The sequence below is a fragment of the Carcharhinus amblyrhynchos genome, chromosome 8 (assembly GCF_965287045.1).
Source record: "Carcharhinus amblyrhynchos chromosome 8, sCarAmb.v2.hapA, whole genome shotgun sequence".
Classification (NCBI taxonomy): domain Eukaryota; kingdom Metazoa; phylum Chordata; class Chondrichthyes; order Carcharhiniformes; family Carcharhinidae; genus Carcharhinus; species Carcharhinus amblyrhynchos.
The window spans coordinates 46,204,221-46,223,169 of NC_137331.1; the positions used below are offsets into that span (position 1 = coordinate 46,204,221).

The 18,949-nt window shown below is 44.3% G+C and overlaps 1 protein-coding gene across 1 annotated transcript in view; it reads right to left on the reverse strand.

The window, feature by feature from the left end:
• The window catches only part of avl9 (AVL9 homolog (S. cerevisiase)), a 167,109-nt gene that overhangs the window by 100,511 nt on the left and 47,649 nt on the right, over nucleotides 1–18,949 (reverse strand). The gene's annotated exons all lie outside the window — the stretch shown is intronic.

Here is an 18,949-nt window from a genome sequence, read left to right on the forward strand (position 1 = left end):
TCAATTTATATGTGATTACAATAAAAGTATTAAGCCTCCTTAAAGAACGGAATTGCAAAAGATTGACAGGTACTAAACTCACTATTTCTCATCCTATTCCTCAAGCAGGCAGGAGACTTGTTATCACCTTCCTTCAACAAGCACTAGATTTGTTGTAGAATCATAAAATGATACAACACAGAAGCAAGCCATTCAACCAATGTTTTTAAATCCAGAATTGTTACAGCTCTGGAAGTGGCCATTCAGCCTTTTGTGTCTGCACCTGCTTTCTAAAGAGGTACATGGCTTATTCTATAGTCAGGGGAACAGATGAGCACTATTGTGGCCATCAACGTGACTCCAGGATGTGCATTGCCTTCCAAATGCTAGGATCTGGGATGTCACCAAATGGCTGTCGAATAGGTCAGGTTAGATAGAGGAGGTGGTAAAAGAGGCGGTGGCACACATTATTACTTAAGTAGTCAGTTATTGCAGTAAGGAGCAATGTTGGGGGTGATTCTCCCAGCTCATCGCACTGTTTCTGGCTTCCCGCTGGATGAACATAAGAACATAAGAAATAGGAGCAGGAGTAGGCCAACTAGCCCTTCGAGTCTGCCCTGCCATTCAATAAGATCATGGCTGATCTGTCGTGGCTCAGTTCCACATTCCCGCCCTCTCCCCATAACCCTTAATCCCCTCTCTTATCAAAAACCCATCAACCCACGTCTTAAAAATATTTAGTGAGGTAGCCTCCACCAATTCAACGGGCAGAGAATTCCAGAGATTCACCACCCTTTGAGTGAAGAAGTTCCTCCTCAACTCCGTTCTAAACCGCGCCCCCCCCCCTCAACTCCAGCATCAGCCTAGTAAACCTCCTCTGCACGCCCTCCAAGGATGTTACTGCCTCCGTGCGTTTCTGGCAGCCGATTTCCGGCACTAACGGCAGGGTACTAATGACATAGGTAGAAAGATGGATAGAGTCCTGCATCAAAAATTCAGAGAGCTAGGCAGTGGACTAAAAAGCAGGACTTTGCACGTTGTAATCTTTGGATTATTGCCAGTATTACATGCTAGTGAGCACAGAAATAGGAGAATAGCGCAGATGAATGCAGCATGGCTTAGGAGTTGGTGCAGGAGGGAGGGTTTTAGATTCTTGGATCACTGAGACCATTTCTGGGGAAGGTGGAATGAAGCGGGAAGGCATAAATATGAACCAGAGCAGGAGTAACATCCTTCAAGGGACATTTGCTTGTATTGATGGGAAGAGTTTAAACTGATGTGGCAGGGAAGGGGGTACAATTTGTTACCAGAATAAGGGCACAAAAATCAGCAAAGCAATCAAGTCAGAAGGTGTGCAAAGGGAGTAAGGCAAGGCTGGACGGCATCTATTTTAATTCCAGGTATATTGCAGGTAAAATGGATGAGCTAAAGACAATGACTGACATGTTGAATTGTGATATAGTAGCCATCACAAAGGCATGGTTGCGGGAAGGAGCAAGATTGGCAACTCAACATTCTGCAATATAGGTCAGGTTAGACAGAGGAGGTAAGAGGAGGAGGCACACATTATTATTTAAATGGTCAGTTACTGCAGTAAGGCGCGATGTTGGGGGTGATTCTTCCAGCTCACTGCACTGTTTCTGGCTTCCCGCTGGATGTTACAATCTCCATGCGTTTCTGGCAGCTGATTTCCGGCACTCTCCATGCCAGAAACTGGTGCAGAGTTGAATACATTATGTAAACGAGTATTTTAATATGTTTAACCTGTCCTGGTGCCCCCCATGCCAACACTCCAGTTAAGAAAGCCCACCAATGCTTCCGCTTTCTCAGAGGGCTAAGGAAATTTGCAACTCTCACCAACTTTTACAGATGCACCATGGAAAGCATTCTTTCTGGTTGTATTGCTGCTTGGCTCCTGCTCTGCCCAAGACCGTAAGAAACTACAAAAGGTTGTGAACAAGTCCATCACTCAAACCAGCCTCCCACCCATTGACTCTATCTACACTTCCCACTGCCTCACAAGAGCAGCCAGCATATTGAAAGATCCCACCCATCCCAGACATTTTCTCTTCCATCAGGAAAAGGGTACAAAAGTCTGAAGACATGCCAACTGACTCAAGAACAGCTTCTTCCCTGCTGCCATCAAACTTACGAATGGCCCTACCTCTACAGCCTAGTTATGACTAATACTACATTCTGCACTCTCCCCTCTCCTCTATGAACGGTATGCTTTGTTTACATAGTATGCAAGAAACAATACTTTTCACTACATACCAATACATGTGACAATAATGTCAAATCAAAACATATCATTTGCAAGCCTGGGACTGAAATCTCAAGGCTCACTAGCCTCTCCCCTCCCTACAGTATTGTTTCACTCCAACAGGGATTGCTATAGCTCCCCACTTGCTGGCAGCCCAACCCTGCGGGAGAGAAGGGGAGGCCATTGAGACACTGGAGGGGTGCCACCAGGCACCGCCACTTTGGTAGCCAGCCTGGGCCCCTGGCACTGCTCAAGGGGCAAAGTGCCAATGCCCAAGAGGCACCTTGGCAGTGGCCACCCTAACATCAGGCAGTGCCAAGGGGACAGGGCCTGATGGGATGCGACCTCTGTGATCTGTGGGTTCCCTCTGCACTCAAAATCGGTGACAGTGGGAGGGAAACCAGCAATCGGGGCTGGCCAGCAGGTTGTGGGATGGGGTTGGGGCTGCTTGTGAGAAATTGCGAGATGGGGGCTGCGTGGGGCAAAGGAGGAAATAATCAAGGTGGGCCTGAGGTCAGGGATGGGCTTGAGACTGCCTGGACATGTCTGGGGGTCAACAATCGGGTGGTGGGGTGGGAGTTGCACAGCCAGCAGTCAAGCTGGCCAGCAATCAGGAGATCAACAGTGCGGGGTCACAGTGCATATGCCAATCTCCACACAGACAGATCAGTGCATGTGCAGTGCAGTGGCCTGCTCAATGCTATGCTGCCAGCCTCTCCTGCGGGAATAGGTCCCATTCTCAGAATTTCATTCACACTAGCGCACTCTGTAGTGCACAGAGTGCGGAAGATTCATTTTGAAACTCCTGCTTAAAAAACGGCAGAATTCTCTCCAGTTTTTACATGAATTCGACACTTCGAATATTTTTGGGAGAATTGCCTTTGTTATCTTGGAGGGGACATCGAATGAAGCTTTGAGAGTATAGCTTAGAAATAAAAAGGGACAGCGACACTGCTAGGCATTTATTATAAGCTTCCCCCAACACAGTCAGTGGGAAATTGAGGGACAAATATGCCCACAATTTGCGAAAGTGTGTAAAGCTAATGATGGCATAATTATAGTAGATGATTTACCATCAGCTATTTACCATTTATATAGATGATCTGGAGGAGGGAACCGAGTGTAGGGTGTCGAAATTTGCTGATGACACCAAGATTGGGGGAAAGGCAAATTGTGCGGAGGGTGTGGAGAGTCTGCAGAAGGATCTAGATAGGCTGGGCGAATGGGCCAGGAAATGGCAAATGGAATTTAATGTTGGCAAGTGTGAGGTGGTCCACTTTGGTAGGAAGAATGGTAGGAAGGACTATTACTTACGTGGCGAAAAACTGCAGCAGGCGACGGTGCAGAGGGACCTCGGGGTCCTTGTGCATGAGTCGCAAAAACCCAGCCTGCAAGTGCAGCAGGTGGTCAGGAAGGCGAATGGGATGCTGGCCTTCATAGCGAGGGGGATTGAATATAAAAGTAGGGAGGTCTTGCTGCAGCTGTATAGGGCATTGGTGAGGCCGCAGCTGGAGTACTGTGTGCAGTTTTGGGCGCCGCACCTGCGCAAGGATATTTTGGCCCTGGAGGGAGTGCAGAGGAGGTTTACTAGGCTGATACCGGAGTTGAGGGGGTTGAGCTATGAGGAGAGGCTGAATAAACTAGGCTTGTACTCGTTAGAGTTTAGAAGAATGAGGGGAGATCTCATTGAGACGTATAAGATGATGAATGGGATGGATAGGATAGAGGTGGAAAGACTCTTCCCGCTCAAAAAAGACAGTAGGACTAGGGGGCACAGCCTCAAGATAAAGGGGGGGCGGTTCAGAACGGAGTTGAGGAGGAACTTCTTCACTCAAAGGGTGGTGAATCTCTGGAATTCTCTGCCCGTTGAAGTGGTGGAGGCTGCCTCGCTAAATATTTTTAAGAAGCGGGTTGATGGGTTTTTGATAAGAGAGGGGATTAAGGGTTATGGGGAGAGGGCGGGAAAGTGGAACTGAGCCACGACAGATCAGCCATGATCTTATTGAATGGCGGGGCAGGCTCGAAGGGCCAGATGGCCTACTCCTGCTCCTATTTCTTATGTTCTTATGATTTCAACTTTTAAAACATTAACTGGGATAGACAAAGTTAAATGTGATTGAAGTAGATTTCTTGATATGCGTACAGGAGAACTTTTAAGGCCAATATAGAGAGGGTCCAACAAGGGAAGGAGCTATACTGGACCTAATTCTGGGGAATGAAGCCAGACAGGTGGTTGAGATGATGGTGGGGAGCATTTTAATGATAGTAATTACAAAGTAGTATAATTGAATTTTTTTATGGGCAAGGAAATAGACAAGTTATAAAAAAAAAAGTAGTATTGGACTGGGGGAGACTGGAGATTAGCAAAATAAGGCAGGATCTGGCCAAAGTTTTTTTACTAGACAGTTACTAGAGGGGAAACAAACAGAAGAGCAGTGGGCAAGTTCAAAAAGGAAATGGAGAAGGTACCAGCCCAGCATGTCTCCTCCAGGGTGATGGAAAGGAGTAACAAGCTCAAAGAATCATGGATGACCGGAGATATCCAGGATACAATGAGAAGAAAAAGAAAGGCTTTTAGAACCACAAGGTGAGCAAAGGCATTAATGAAGCACAGAAAGTGCACAGTAGAACTTAAGAAAGCAATTAAGAAAGCAAAGGGGGATGTGAGAAAACTCTGGCTGGTAAACAGAGGAAAACCCCAAGATATTCTACACATACAGTCTTATGGAAAGAGGATAACCAGGGAAAGAGTAGGGTCCATTAGGGACCAAGGGGGCAATCTGTGGGCGGAGCTAGGGGATCTTGGTAGAGTGCTGAACAAATACTTCACATCAGTCTTCACCCAAGAGAATGAGGATGAAGGTGTGAAAGTCAGGGGGAGAGACTGAGAGGTTCTTGAGCAAATTGGCATAGGGAAAGACAAGGTATTAGATGTGATCGCAGGTTTACAAGTGAGCAAATCTCCAGGTCCAGATTAATTATGACCTTAGCTACTGTGGGAGGCAAGGGAGGAGACTGCAGGGGATCTGACAGATTTTAAATTCTTCACTCACTTTGGGGGAGGTGTCTCAGGACTGGAGAGCAGCTAATGTGGTTCTGCTATTTAAGGAAAGTTGGAGAGGTAAGCCAGGAACTACAGACCAATGAGTCTCATCAGTGGTAGGGAAACTATTGGAGAAAATTCTGAAGGACAGCATCCATCTCCACTGGGAGATGCAAGGTTTGATCAGAGATAGTCAGCATGGCTTCATCAGAGGGAGTCATGCCTAACAAATCTGATTATCATTTCAAAAAAAAAAATTCAATCAGGTGTGTAGATGAGGGTAGTGCAGTTGATGTTGTTTATACGGATTTCAGCAAATCCTTTGACAAGATCTCACATAGCAGACTTATAAAGAAAGCAAAAACACAGGACACATGGCAATTTGACAAAGTGGATTCAAAATTGGCTCAGTTATAGGAGACACAGGGTGATGACAGAGGCTGCCTTAGTGACTGGAAGCCGGCCATTGGCATATCACAAGGATCTGTGCTAGGTCCCCTATTATTCATCATTTATAAAAACAACTATGTGAGGGTTTGGATGAGTAAGTTTGCTGATGATGCAAAGATTGGCATCATGGATGACAAGATGATATAGATGGTCAAATAAGTGGTAGATGGAATTGAACCCTGAAAAGTGTGAGGTGATACACTTTGGAAGGGTCATTTTGACTAGGAAGTACTCAATGAATGGTACGACACTAGGAAGCTCTATGGAACAAAGGGACTTTGGAGTGTTTGTTCATAGATCTTTGAAGGCAGAAGGGCAAGTTAGTAAGGTAGGGAAAAACTCATATGGCACACTCGCCTTTATCAATTGAGGTGTAGATTACAAAAACAGGGAAGTCATGGTGGAGTTGGTAAGGCTACAGCTGGAGTACTGTGTAGTGCGCTGGAGTACTGTGTAGTGCGCTGGAGTACTGTGTAGTGCGCTGGAGTACTGTGTAGTGTTCTGGTTGCCACGTTATAGGAAACATTGGTTGCACTGGAGGGGGTGCAGATGAAATTCACCAGAATTCTGCCTGGGATGGAACATTTAAGTTATGAAGAGAGGTTGGATAGGTTGGGTTATTTTTGTTGGAGCAGAGAAGACTGAGGAGTGACCTGATCAAAGTATATAGGATTATGAGGGGTATTGACAGAGGTAAGGAGCAGCTATTCCACTTAACTGAAGGATCAGTCACGAGGGTTCAAGATGAGGGGCAGGTGGTTTGGAGGGAATGAGGGAAAACCTTTTGTACCCAGAAGGTGGTGATGCTACCTGGGAGGGTAGTAGAGGCAGGTTGCCTCATATCCTTTAAGTACCTGGATGAACATCTGGCATGTCATAACATTTAGGGCTATGAGCCAAGCGCTGGTAAATAGGATTAGATGGGACTTCAGGTGTTTCTCATGCGTCAGTGCAGACTCAAAGGGCCTCTTCGGCACGGTCTGATTTTATTCCCTGCCTTTTCCCCATATCCTTACATATCATAGAATCCCTACAGTGCAGAAAGCCACCATTCGATCCATTGGGCCTGCACTGACAACAATCCCACCCAAGCCCTATCCCCCTAGTCTGACATATTTACCTTAAGGGAAATTTAGCATGGCTAATCAACCTAACTTTGACATCTTTGGCATGTGGGAGGAAACTGGAGCATCTGGAGGAAACCCACACAGACAGTCACCTGCAGCCGGGTCCCTGGCGCTGTGAGGCAGGAGTGCTAACCACTATGCCACCATGCTGCCGTTTCTAATTAAATATTCATCTAATGTCCTTGAACGCCTCAACTGACTCTCAGAAACTTTTAAAATTCTAACAGGATTAGACAGGGTAGATTCAGAAAGGATGTCCCTGATGGTTGTGGTATCCTGAACTAGGGGTCCTAGTTTGAAGACAGGGGTAAGTCTTAAAGGACTGAGCAGAGGAGAAATTTCTTCACCCATAGAATGGTGAATGTATGGAATTCACTACCACAGAAAGTAGCTAAGGCCAAAACATTGAGTTTTCCAGAAGGAAATAAATATAGCTCTTGGGGATAAAGGGATCGAGGGAAAGAAGGGGGGATCAAAGTATTGAATTTGATGATCAACCATGATCATAACGAATAACACAGCAGGCTCGAAGAACCAAATGGCCTACTCCTGCTTCTATTTTCTGTGTTTGTCTATGAATGTGCCTGTAACTACACTTCGAGGCAGTGCAACCAGGTCTGAACCAAAGAAACTTTGTTCCCACATAATATTTGCTTCTTTTGCAAATCACCTTAAATCTGTGCTCTTTCGTTCTTGACTCTTTTGAGGTACAACAGTTTCTCCCTGACAAGTCTGTCCAGCCTCATGATTTTAACCACCTCTACAAAATGTCCTCTTCATCGTCATCTCCAAGGACAACAGCTCCAACCTCTCCAATCTGTTCTCAAAATTGAATTTTCCCAACCCTTGACCGTTCTTGTAAATCTCTTCTGCACTCTTTCAATGAGTTCACATCCTTCTTGTAGTGTGGCACCCAGAACTGTACACAATATTCCAGCTGAGGTCTAACTAGCATTTTGCACAAGTTCAGCATAACCTCCTTGCCCCTGTACTCTATGCCTCTATTAATAAAACCCAGAATCCTATATATGCTTTATTAACTGCTCTCTCCACCTGTGCTGCCACCTTCAGTATTCTATGCACATATATACCCCGAACCCTCCGCTTATGCACCCCTTTTAGAATTTTACCCTTTATTTTATACTGTCTCTCCATGTTTTTCCCTACCAAAATGCATCATCACACTTTTCTACATTGAACTTCACCTGCCACCCATCTGTTCACCTGTCTGCCAACTCCACCAATTTCTCTATGTCCTTTTGAAGTTCGACATTCTCCTCTTCATAGTTTACAATACTGCCAAGTTTTGCGTCATCTACAACCTTTGAAACTGTCCCCTGCATTCCGAGATCTAGATCGTTAATATATCAGGAAAAGCAAGGGCCCTAATACATACCACCGGAGAACACCACTGCAAACATTTCCAACTGCCCAAAAAAATATCCATTGGCCACTACTCTGCTTCCTATTATTCAGCCAACTTTGGATCCCCATTGTTCCTGTCCTTTTAATTCAATGAGCTATAACTTTTCTCACAAGTCTATTGTGTGGCTTTATATCAAATGCCTTCTGAAAGTCTAAGTGCACCAAATCAACAGCATTACCCTATTACTTTGGACCTCTTACCTCAACTCCAGCAAGTTAATTAAACACAATTTCCTTCTTAGAAATCCATGTTGGTTCATCCTAATCAAACCCACAATGTTCTATGTGACTATTAATTCTATCCCAAATAATTGTTTCTAAAATTTAGCCACTATTGATGTTAAACTAACTAGCCTGTAATTGCTGGAGCTATCCCTTTTTTGAACAAGTACATAATATTTGCAACTCTCCAATCCTCTGGCACCTCCCCTGAGTCTAAACAGGACTGAAAGATTATGGCCAACGCCCCTGCAATTTCTGTTCTCACTTCCTTCAACATCCTTACATGCACATCTTTCAGTCCTGACACCTTGCCAATTTAAGTATTAACAATGTATTTAAGACTTCCTCCTCAACATTCTGAGCCCTTCTAGGAGACAGTTTCCTTATCTGTCTCCATGTCCTGGGCAGCACCTACCTCCTTGATAAAGACAGATGCTAAGTATTCAATTAATACTTCAGTCATGCCCCCATCCTCCATGTGTAAATCCCCTTTTTGATCCCTGATTAGCTTTGGTTCCTAATTGATCTACTCATCCTATTACCAAACTTTTACTATTTAAATGTATATAGGAGACTTTGGGATTCTCCTTTATGTTGGCTGCCAGTCATTTCTCACAATCCCTCTGTTTCTCTAATGTAGTTTCTTCACCTCTCTTTTAAACCTTCTGTATTTGCTTGGTTATCCATTTTGTTTTAACCTGATACCCATCAATAAGCACACTTCTTCCTTATCATAAGGTGAAGTAAAGTTTATTTATTAGTCACAATTAACCTTATATTAACACTGTAATGAAATTACTGCGCCACATTCCAGTGCCTGTTTGGGTACGCTGAGGGACAATTTAGCATAGCCAACGCACTTCATCTGCACATCTTCATTTGTTTGTGTCCCTCTATTTCCAGTCTGTTCATGTGGCTATCCAGACAAGTCTTAAATGATTCCTGCATGTCCACCTCAACCACCTTGCTTGGCAGTGCATTCCAGACCCCCACCACCCTCTGTGTAAAATACGTCCCCCTGACATCTGTGTTGAACCTTGTCCCCCTCACCTTGAACTTGTGACCCCTTGCATTTGTCACCTCCTAGTCGTGTTCCACAGGGCTCTGTACTGGGACCTCTGCTGTTTAAGAAGATGTAACTGGTGTGACCAGGAAGTTTGCGGACAACAAAGATTACTGGAGTTGCATAGTGATGAACATGTCAGAGAATTCAGCAGGATATAGATAGGCTGGAAAATTGGGCAGAGAAATGGCAGATGGAATTTAATCCAGATAAATGCGAAGTGATGCATTTCGGTAGAAAAAGCTTCCCACTGTTCACCCTATCTATGGCCTTCATAATTTTATACACCTCTATTAGGTCGCCCCTCATCCTCCGTCTTTCCAGGGAGAACAACCCCAATTTACCCAATCTCTCCTCATAGCTAAGACCCTCCATACCAGACAACATCCTGGTAAATCTTTTCTGTACTCTCTCCAAAGCCTCCACATCCTTCTGGTAGTGTAGCTGAACTGAACGCACTTTTCCAAATGTGGCCTAACCAATGTTCTATATAGCTGCAACATCACATGCCAAATTTTATACTCTATGCCCCGTCCAATAAAGGCAAGCATGCCATATGCCTTCTTCACCACTCTCTCCACCTATGCTGCCACCTTCAAGGATCTGTGGACTTGCACACCTGGGTCCCTCTGTGTGTCTATACTCCTGATGGTTCTGCCATTTATTGTATAGCTCCCCCCTACATTAGATCTACCAAAATGTTGTGCCCTCTGGTTCTAGTTTTTCCTACTAGTGGAAACATCCATTCCACATCCACTATCTAGGCCTCAAAGTATCCTGTAAATTTCAATAAGATCCCTCCTCATCCTTCTAAGCTCCAATGAGTACAGACCCAGAGTTCCCAGATGGCCTACTCCCGCTTTTAGTTTCTATGTTTCCTCCATGGCTAGTATATCCTTCCTCAGGTAAGGGTGACATGGTGGCTCGCACTGCTGCCTCACAGATGCCAGGAACTTGGGTTTGATTCCCAGCTTGGATGGCTGTGTGGAGTTTGCACATTCTACCCATGTCTGCCTGGATTTCCTCCCACAGTCCAAAAATTAAATGGATTGGCTATTGATCCTTAATGTCAGCAGAATTAATTGGATAAATATATGAAGTTGTGGAGATGGGCGTGGGTGGGATTGTTGTCGGTGCAGACTTGATGGACCGAATGGCCTCCTTCCGCACTGTAAATAGATATAAACAGGTGCGATATAATTGGGATTATGGAGATATGGCTGCAGAATGAATACCCCAGGGTATTCAGTATTTAAGAATAACAGGCATAAAGGAAAAGGCAATGGTGGCACTACTGGCTAAAGAGGAAATTAACACAATAGTGAGAGAGGATATTAGCTCTGACAATGAGGAGTTTCTGGAAGACACCTTCCTACTTCAATATTGTGGCAGGCTAGGGAAGAAATTGCGGGTCCCATAGCTGAGATATCATTGTCACAGATGAGGTGCCAGAAATTGAGAGTGGCAAATGTTGTGTCTTTGTTTAAAAAGTGCTGAAGGGAAAAGCCTGGGAACTACAGGCCAGTGAGCCTCACATCTGTGGTGGATAAATTGTTGGAAGATATTTTGACAGACAGGATCTGCAGGCATTTAGAGACACAAAGACTGATTAGGACAGTCAGCATAGCTTTTTGAGTGCAAAATCATGTCTCACAAATTTGATCAAATTTTTTGAAGGAGTAATCAAGAAGGTAGATGAGGGCATTGCCGTTGATGTTGTCTACATGGACTTTAGCAAGGCCTTTGACAAGACACTGCATGGTAGGTTGCTGCCTAAGGTTAAATCTCATGGTATCCAGGGTGAGGTATTTAAATGGATACAAGGGTAGTTGTAGAGAGTTGTTTTTCAAACTGGAGGCCTGTGACCAGTGGTATGCCTCACATGAGTGCTGGGTCCACTGTTATTTGTCATTTAATGATTTGGATGAGAATATAGGAGGCATTGTTAGCAAGTTTGCAAATGACACTAAGATTGGTGGCATAGTGGAAAGTTGTCTCCCATGGCAATGGGATCTTGATCAATTGGGTCAGTGGGCTGACGAATGGCAGATGGAGTTTAATTTAGAAAAATGCAAGGTGATGCATTTTGGTAGACTGAACCAGGGCAGGACTTACTCAGTTAATGGGAGGGAGTTGGGGAGAGCTATAGAACAGAGAGATCTAGGGGTACATATTCATAGCTCCTTGAAAGTGGAGTCACAGGTGGACAGAGTGGTGAAGGCAGCATTCGGCATGCTTGGTTTCATCAGTCAGAACATCGAATACAGAAGTTGAGACATCTTGTTGAAGTTGCACAAAACATTGGTGAGGCCTCACTTGGAATACTCTGTGCAATTCTGGTCACCCTATTATAGAAAGGATACTATTAAATCAGAAAGAGTGCCGAAAAGACTTATTAGGATGCTACCAGGACTTGATGGATTGAGTTGTAAGGAGAGGCTGGATAGACTGGAACTTTCTTCTCTGAAGCATAGGAAGCTGAGGGGTGATCTTAGAGGTCTATAAAATGAGGGGCACAGATCAGCTAGAAAACCAATAACTCTTCCCAAAGGTAGAGGAAACTAAAATTAGAAGGCGTAGGTTTAAGGTGAGAAGGGAGATACAAAAGTGTCCAGAGGGGCAATTTTTTCAGAGGGTGATGAGTGTCTGGAACAAGCCGCCAGAGGTAGTAGTAGAGGCAGGTACAATTGTTTTTTTTAAAAAGCATTTAGATAGTTACATGGGTACGATGTAGTGGGACATGGGCCAAATGCAGGCAATTGGGATTAGCTTAAGGGTTTTAAAAAGAGCAGCATAGACAAGTTGGGCCGAAGGGCCTGTTTCCGTGCTGTAAACCTCTGACTGAGTCTGTATGGGTAAGGTTGAGAAAGGCCAAGGGGCAAAGAAACTTTAGTGGATGTCATATATAAAACTGCAGCGGTGATATTGGAAATGGCATTAAACATGAAATTTGAGATGCATGTGATAAGGGAATATCTGTTATCATGGCTAATTTTAATCTGCACGTAGATTGGGCAAATCAAATTAGCCACAATGCTGTAGAGGAGGAATTCCTGGAGTGTATACGGGATGGTTTTCTTGACCAATACGTGGAGGAACCAACTAGAGAGTATGCCATCTTAGACTGGATAATGCGTAATGAGAAGGGCATCATTGCCAATCTAGCTGTACGAGTCCCTTTGGGGAAGAGTGACCATAATATGATAGCATTTTTTTTTATCAAGATGGAGTGTGAAGTAGTTGATTCAGAAACTAGGGTGCTGAATCTTAATAAAGAAAACTATGAGGATACGAGGCGTCAGTTAGTCTTGATAGATTGGGGAGAGTTACTTAAAGGGATGACGGTGGATAGGGTAAGGCAAACATTCAAGGAGCACATGGGAGAACTGCAACTGTTTATTCCTGTCTGGCACAAAAGCAAAATGGGTAAGGGGACCAATCCATGGCCTTACAAAGGAAATTAGAGAGAGTATCCAATCTAAGGAAGCATCCAGATTGACCAAGAAAAATAATAGGTCTGAGGAATGGGAGCAGTTTAGAATTCAGCAAAGAACTGACCCAGATGGAGTACCCGGACGAGCACAAAGATCCTGAGCTGATCAGATGGCGGGGTATTCACTGGCATCGTCAACCTCTCTTTACAACAATCTGAGATCCCTATCTGCTTCAAGACGACAGCCATCATCCCAATACCTAAGAAAAAGCCTTATGACTATAGGCGGTGGCTCTGACATCAATTATTATGAAGTGCTTCGAAAGGCTAGTCATGGCACGAATCAACTCCAGCCTCCTGGACTATTTGGATTCACTACAGTTCACCTACCGCTGCAACAGGTCCACAGCAGACACCATCTTCCTGACCCTGCACTCAACCCTGGCACACCCAGATAACAAGGACACTTATGTCAGACTCCTATTTATTGACTATAGCTCAGCCTTCAACATTATTCCCACAAAACATCTCCAAACTCCATAACCTGGGCCTCAGCACCTCCCTCTGTGGCTGGATCCTGAACTTCCACCTCACAGACCACAGTCAGTAAGGATAGGTAGCAAGACCTCCTCCACGTTCATTCTCAACACCACTGCCCCACAAGGCTGTGTTCTCGGCCCCCTACTATGCTCCTTATACATCTTTGACTACGTGGCCAAATTCCCCTCCAATTCGATTTCCAAATTTGCTGACAACATCACCCGTGGGTCGGATCTCAAACAATGATGAGACAGAGTAAAAGAATGAGATAGAGAATCTGGTGAGCTGGTGCAGCAACAATAATCTCTCTCTCAATGTCAACAAAACAAAGATGATCGTCATCGACTTCAGGAAGCGTAAAGGAGAACATGCCCTTGCGTACATCAAGGGGGACAAAGCAGAAAGTGTCGACGGCTTCAAGTTTTTAGGCATCCAGATCAACAACCTGCCCTGGTCCCCCCCATGCCGACACTATAGTTAAGAAAGCCCACCAATGCCTCTACTTCCTCAGAAGGCCAAGGAAATTTGCATGTCAGCTACGACTCTCACCAATTTTTACAGATGCACCATAAGCAGCATTCTTTTGGTTGTATCACAGCTTGGCATGAATGGCTCCTGTTCTGCCCAAGACAGCAAAAAACTACAAAAGGTCGTGAATGTAGCCCAATCCATCAAGTAAACTATCCTCTTGTCTACTGACTCTGTCTACATTTTCCATTGCCTCGGCAAGCAGCCAGCATAATTAAGGACCCTATGCACCCCAGACATTCTCTCCTCCACCTGTCGGGAAAAAGATACAAATGTCTGAGGTCATGACTCAAGAACAGCTTCCTCCCTGCTGCTGTCAGACTTTTGAATGGACTTACCTTGCATTAAGTTGATCTTTCTCTGCACCCTAGCTATAGCAGTAACACTACATTCTGCACTCTCTCGTTTCCTTCTCTATGAATTACATGGTTTGTCTGTATAGGGCACAAGAAACAATACTTTTCACTGCATCTTAATACATGTGACAATAATTAATCAAATCAAAGAAGGACCAAGGGATGGATTAAGAAGGGGAGAATACAGTACAAAAGTAAGCTTGCAAAGAACATAAAGACTGACACTAAAAGTTTCTAATAGATACGTAATGAGAAAGAGGTTGTGAAGACAACTGTTGGTCCTCTACAGATAGAAACAGGGGAATGTATAATAGGGGACAAAGAAATGGCTGAGTAACTGAATAGTTTGGTTCTGTCTTCACAAAAGAGACGGCAAATCAAATGCCAGAAATGTTGGAGAATGCAAGATTTAGAGAGGGGGAAGAACGGAGGAAGATAAACACTAGTAGAGAAATGGTGCCTAGAAAATTGATGGGACTGAAGGTGGATAAATCTCCTGATAAGCTACATCCCAAAGTACGTAAGGAAGTGGCTCTAGAAATAGTGGATGCATTGGTGGTCACCTTCCAGGATTCTATAGACTCTGGAACAGTCCCTGCAGATTGGAGGGTAAGCTAATGTCACTCCAATATTCAAAAAAAGTGAGATAGAGAAAAAAATTTATAGACCAGTAAGCCTAACATGGGTAGTGGGGAAATCCACGAATCCATTATCAAGGACTTAATAGCAGAACGTTTAGAAAGCAGTGGCAGGATCAAAGAGAGTCAACATAGATTTAATGAAGGGGAAATCGTGCTTGACAAATCTATTAGAATTCTTTGAAGATGTAATTGACAAAGTTGACAAGGGGGAGCCAGTTGAAGTGGTATATTTGGACTTTCAGAAAGCATTTGACAAAGTCCTGAATAAGAGATTATTGTGCAAGATTAAAGCACATAGGATTGGAGGAAATGTATTGAGATGGATAAAAAACGGGGGATGGCAGTGAAGAAAAATTAGGAATTAACGGATCCTTTTCAAATTGGCAGGCAGTAACTAGCGGCGTGCAACAGGGATCAGCGCTGGAACCTCAGCTATTCGCAATAGTATATTAATGATTTGGATGAGGGAACAAAATGTAACATTGCAAAGTTTGCAGATGATACCAAATTGGATGGAAGGGTGAATATGACGTGGATGGAGAGATCCTTCAGAATGATCTGAACAGGTTGGATGAATGGACTCACGTAGAGGCTTATAAAATTCTAACAGGAATAGACAGGGTAGATGCAGGAAGAATGTTCCCAAAGCTGAGTATGTCCAGAACCAGGTCTAAGAATTCAGGGTAGACCATGTAGGATGGAGACATTTCTTCACCCAAAGAGTGGTGGGCCTGTGGAATTCGTTACCACAGAAATGTAGTCAATGCCAAAACACTGAATGTATTCAAGAGACGGCTAGATATAGAACTTGGGACAAACGGGATCAAAGGTTATGGGGAGAAAGCAGGATGAGGCTATTGAGTTGGATGATCGGCCATGACCGTGATGAATGATGGAGCAGGCTCGAAGGGCCAAACGGCCTCCTCCTACCTTCTATGCAGGGATTCTATGAAGGAAATGAAAACTGCACAATACTCAAGGTGGTCTCACCAAGGCTCTATATAAATGCACCATAAATCCAACATATCATTTGCTGCCTTAATTTCTTGCTGTTCCTGGACGTTAGCTTTCACTGAGTCATGAACAAAGACACCCAAGTGCTTCCTGCCTCTTGCCCCCTCATCTTCTGAGCCCTCATTCACAGAAGTTATTGATTTTATTGCAAAGTATTTGGTTTTTTGGGTTAGTATCACCTTTGAAAAATACCTATCATTAAGAAAGCTTGTTAGTGTTCAACAAAATCTATATGCATTCAGTGAAAGGTTACTGAAAATTCCAGGAAACTACTTATCCTGGTCTGCAAAACTATGATGAGAAGATGCCAGCGTTGGACTGGGGTAAGCACAGTAAGAAGTCTCACAACACCAGGTTAAAGTCCAACAGGTTTATTTGGTAGCACAAACTTTTGGAGTGTTGCTCCTTCTTCAGGTGAGTGAGGAGTTGTGTTCACAAGCAGGGTATATAAAGACACAAACTCAATTTACAAGATAATGGCTAGAATGCGAGTCTTTACAGGTAATCAAGTTTTAAAGATACAGTCAATGTAATTGGAGAGGGGGGTAAGCACAGATTAAAGATGTGTATTGTCTCCAGCCAGGACAGTTAGTGAGGTGTTGCAAGCCCAGGCAAGTCGTGGGGATTACAGATAGAGTGACATGAACCCAAGATACCGGTTGAGGCCGTCTTCGTGTGCGGAACTTGGCTTTCAGTTTCTGCTCAGCAATTCTGCTCCCTATACACAGGATCTGCTCAGATGAGGAAGATCGCAACAGACACCTACAGATGCTGAAAAACACCCTCATAAAAGCAGGATATGGCGCTTGACTCATCAATTGACAGTTCCGACGCACCACAGCAAAACAAAACCACACCGACCTCCTCAGAAGAGGAACACGGGACATGGCAGACAGAGTACCCTTTGTCGTCCAGTACTTCCCTAGAGTGGAGAAGCTACAGCATCCTCTCTGGAGTCTTCAACATGTCAATTCTTGCCTTCAAACAACCACACAACCTCAAACAGTCCATTGTCCGCAACAAACTACCCATCCTTCAGGAGGACAGTGATCACGACACCACTCAACTCTGTCACAGCAACCTCTGCAAGACGTGCTGGATCATCGACACGGATGCCATCATCTCACGAAAACACCACCCACCAGGTAAACGGTACATACTCATGCGACTCGGCCAACTTGACACGCTGCAGGAAAGGATGTCCTGAGGCATGGTACATTGGGGAGACTATGCAGATGTTACGACAACAGATGAATGACACTGCTTGATAATCACCAGGCAGGAATGTCCTCTTCCTGTCGGGGAACACTTCAGCAGTCACAGGCATTCAGCATCTGATCTTCAGGTAAGTGTTCCCCAAGGCAGCCTTCGTAACACACGACAATGCAGAATCACTGAGCAGAAACTGATAGCCAAGTTCAACACACAAGGATGGCCTCAACTGGGACCTTGGTTCATGTCGCACTATCTGTAACCCTCATGACTTGCGAACTCTCACTAACTGTCCTGGCTGGAGACAATACATATCTTTAACCTGTGCTAAACCCACTCTCCACACAGAAACATAGAACATTACAGCACAGTAGAGGCTCTTCGGCCATCAATGTTGTGCCAAGCTATGTCTAATCCCAAGATCAAGCTATCCCACTCCCTATAATTCTGGTGTGCTCCATGTGCCTATCCAATAACCACATGAAAGTTCCTAAAGTGTCCACTATCACATTGTCTGTACCTTTAAGGCTTGGTTACCTGTAAAGACTCACATTCCAACCATTACCTTGTAATTTGAGTTTGTGTCTGTATATGCCCTGTTTGCCAACACAACTCCTCACTCACCTGAAGGAACAACACTGAAAGCTTGTACTACCAAATAAACCTGTTGGACTTTAACCTGTTGAGACTTCTTACTGCAAAACTATACAAACTAATGGATGTATGAAGTATGACAAAGCATTTTCCTTTTGTCAGCATACCAACAGAATAGCACAAGAACCTTTGAGCACTTAAACCATGTCTCCATGTTTACACCAAGAACAAAAATTACTACAATATTCTGCAGCAGCTCATAAAATTCATGAATAACAGCAAAAAAGCTATTCTTCATTCTGTTAAATATACCCCCTCAGTGAGTGGTATGGCAGTGCTCTGGATGTACCCTGAACAGCACTGTATGATTCTACACCTCAGGAACCGCAACGGTTAAGGCAGCTCACAACAACCTCTTCAAGGGCAATAAATGAATCTCAGAATGACAGAATACTACAGTGCAAAAGCTGTCGATGCATCGAAGCCCTTTGACCCATCGTGTCTGCACTATCGCATGAAAGACCCTGACCTGCCCACCTAATCCCACTTGCCAGCACCTGGCCCATAGCCTTGGATGTTAGGGCATGCCAAGTACTCATCCTGGTACTTTTTAAAGGAAATGAAGTGAGGAGAAATTTCTTCACCCAGAGGGTGATGAATGTGTGGAATTCATTACCACCGAACATAGTTGAGGCCAAAACATTGTCCGATTTCAAGAAGAAAGTTGATACAGCTCTTGGGGCTAAAAGGATATGGGGGAAAGCAGGATCAGGGTATTAAATTCAATGATAAGCCATGATCAGGATGAAGGGTGGAGCAGAATCAGAGGGCCAAATGGCTACTCTTGCTTCTAGTTTCTATGCAAGGCATCCCAGCTCGACAATCCTCCCAGGCAACGTATTCCAGACTGTCACCACCCTCTGGGTAAAATTTTTCCTCAAATCCCCTCAAACCTCCCAACCCCTCACTTTTAACTTGCGTCCCCTTGTAACTGACTCTTCAACTAAGGGGAACAGCTGCTCCTTATCCACCCTGCCCACACCTGCAATCTTGAGCACC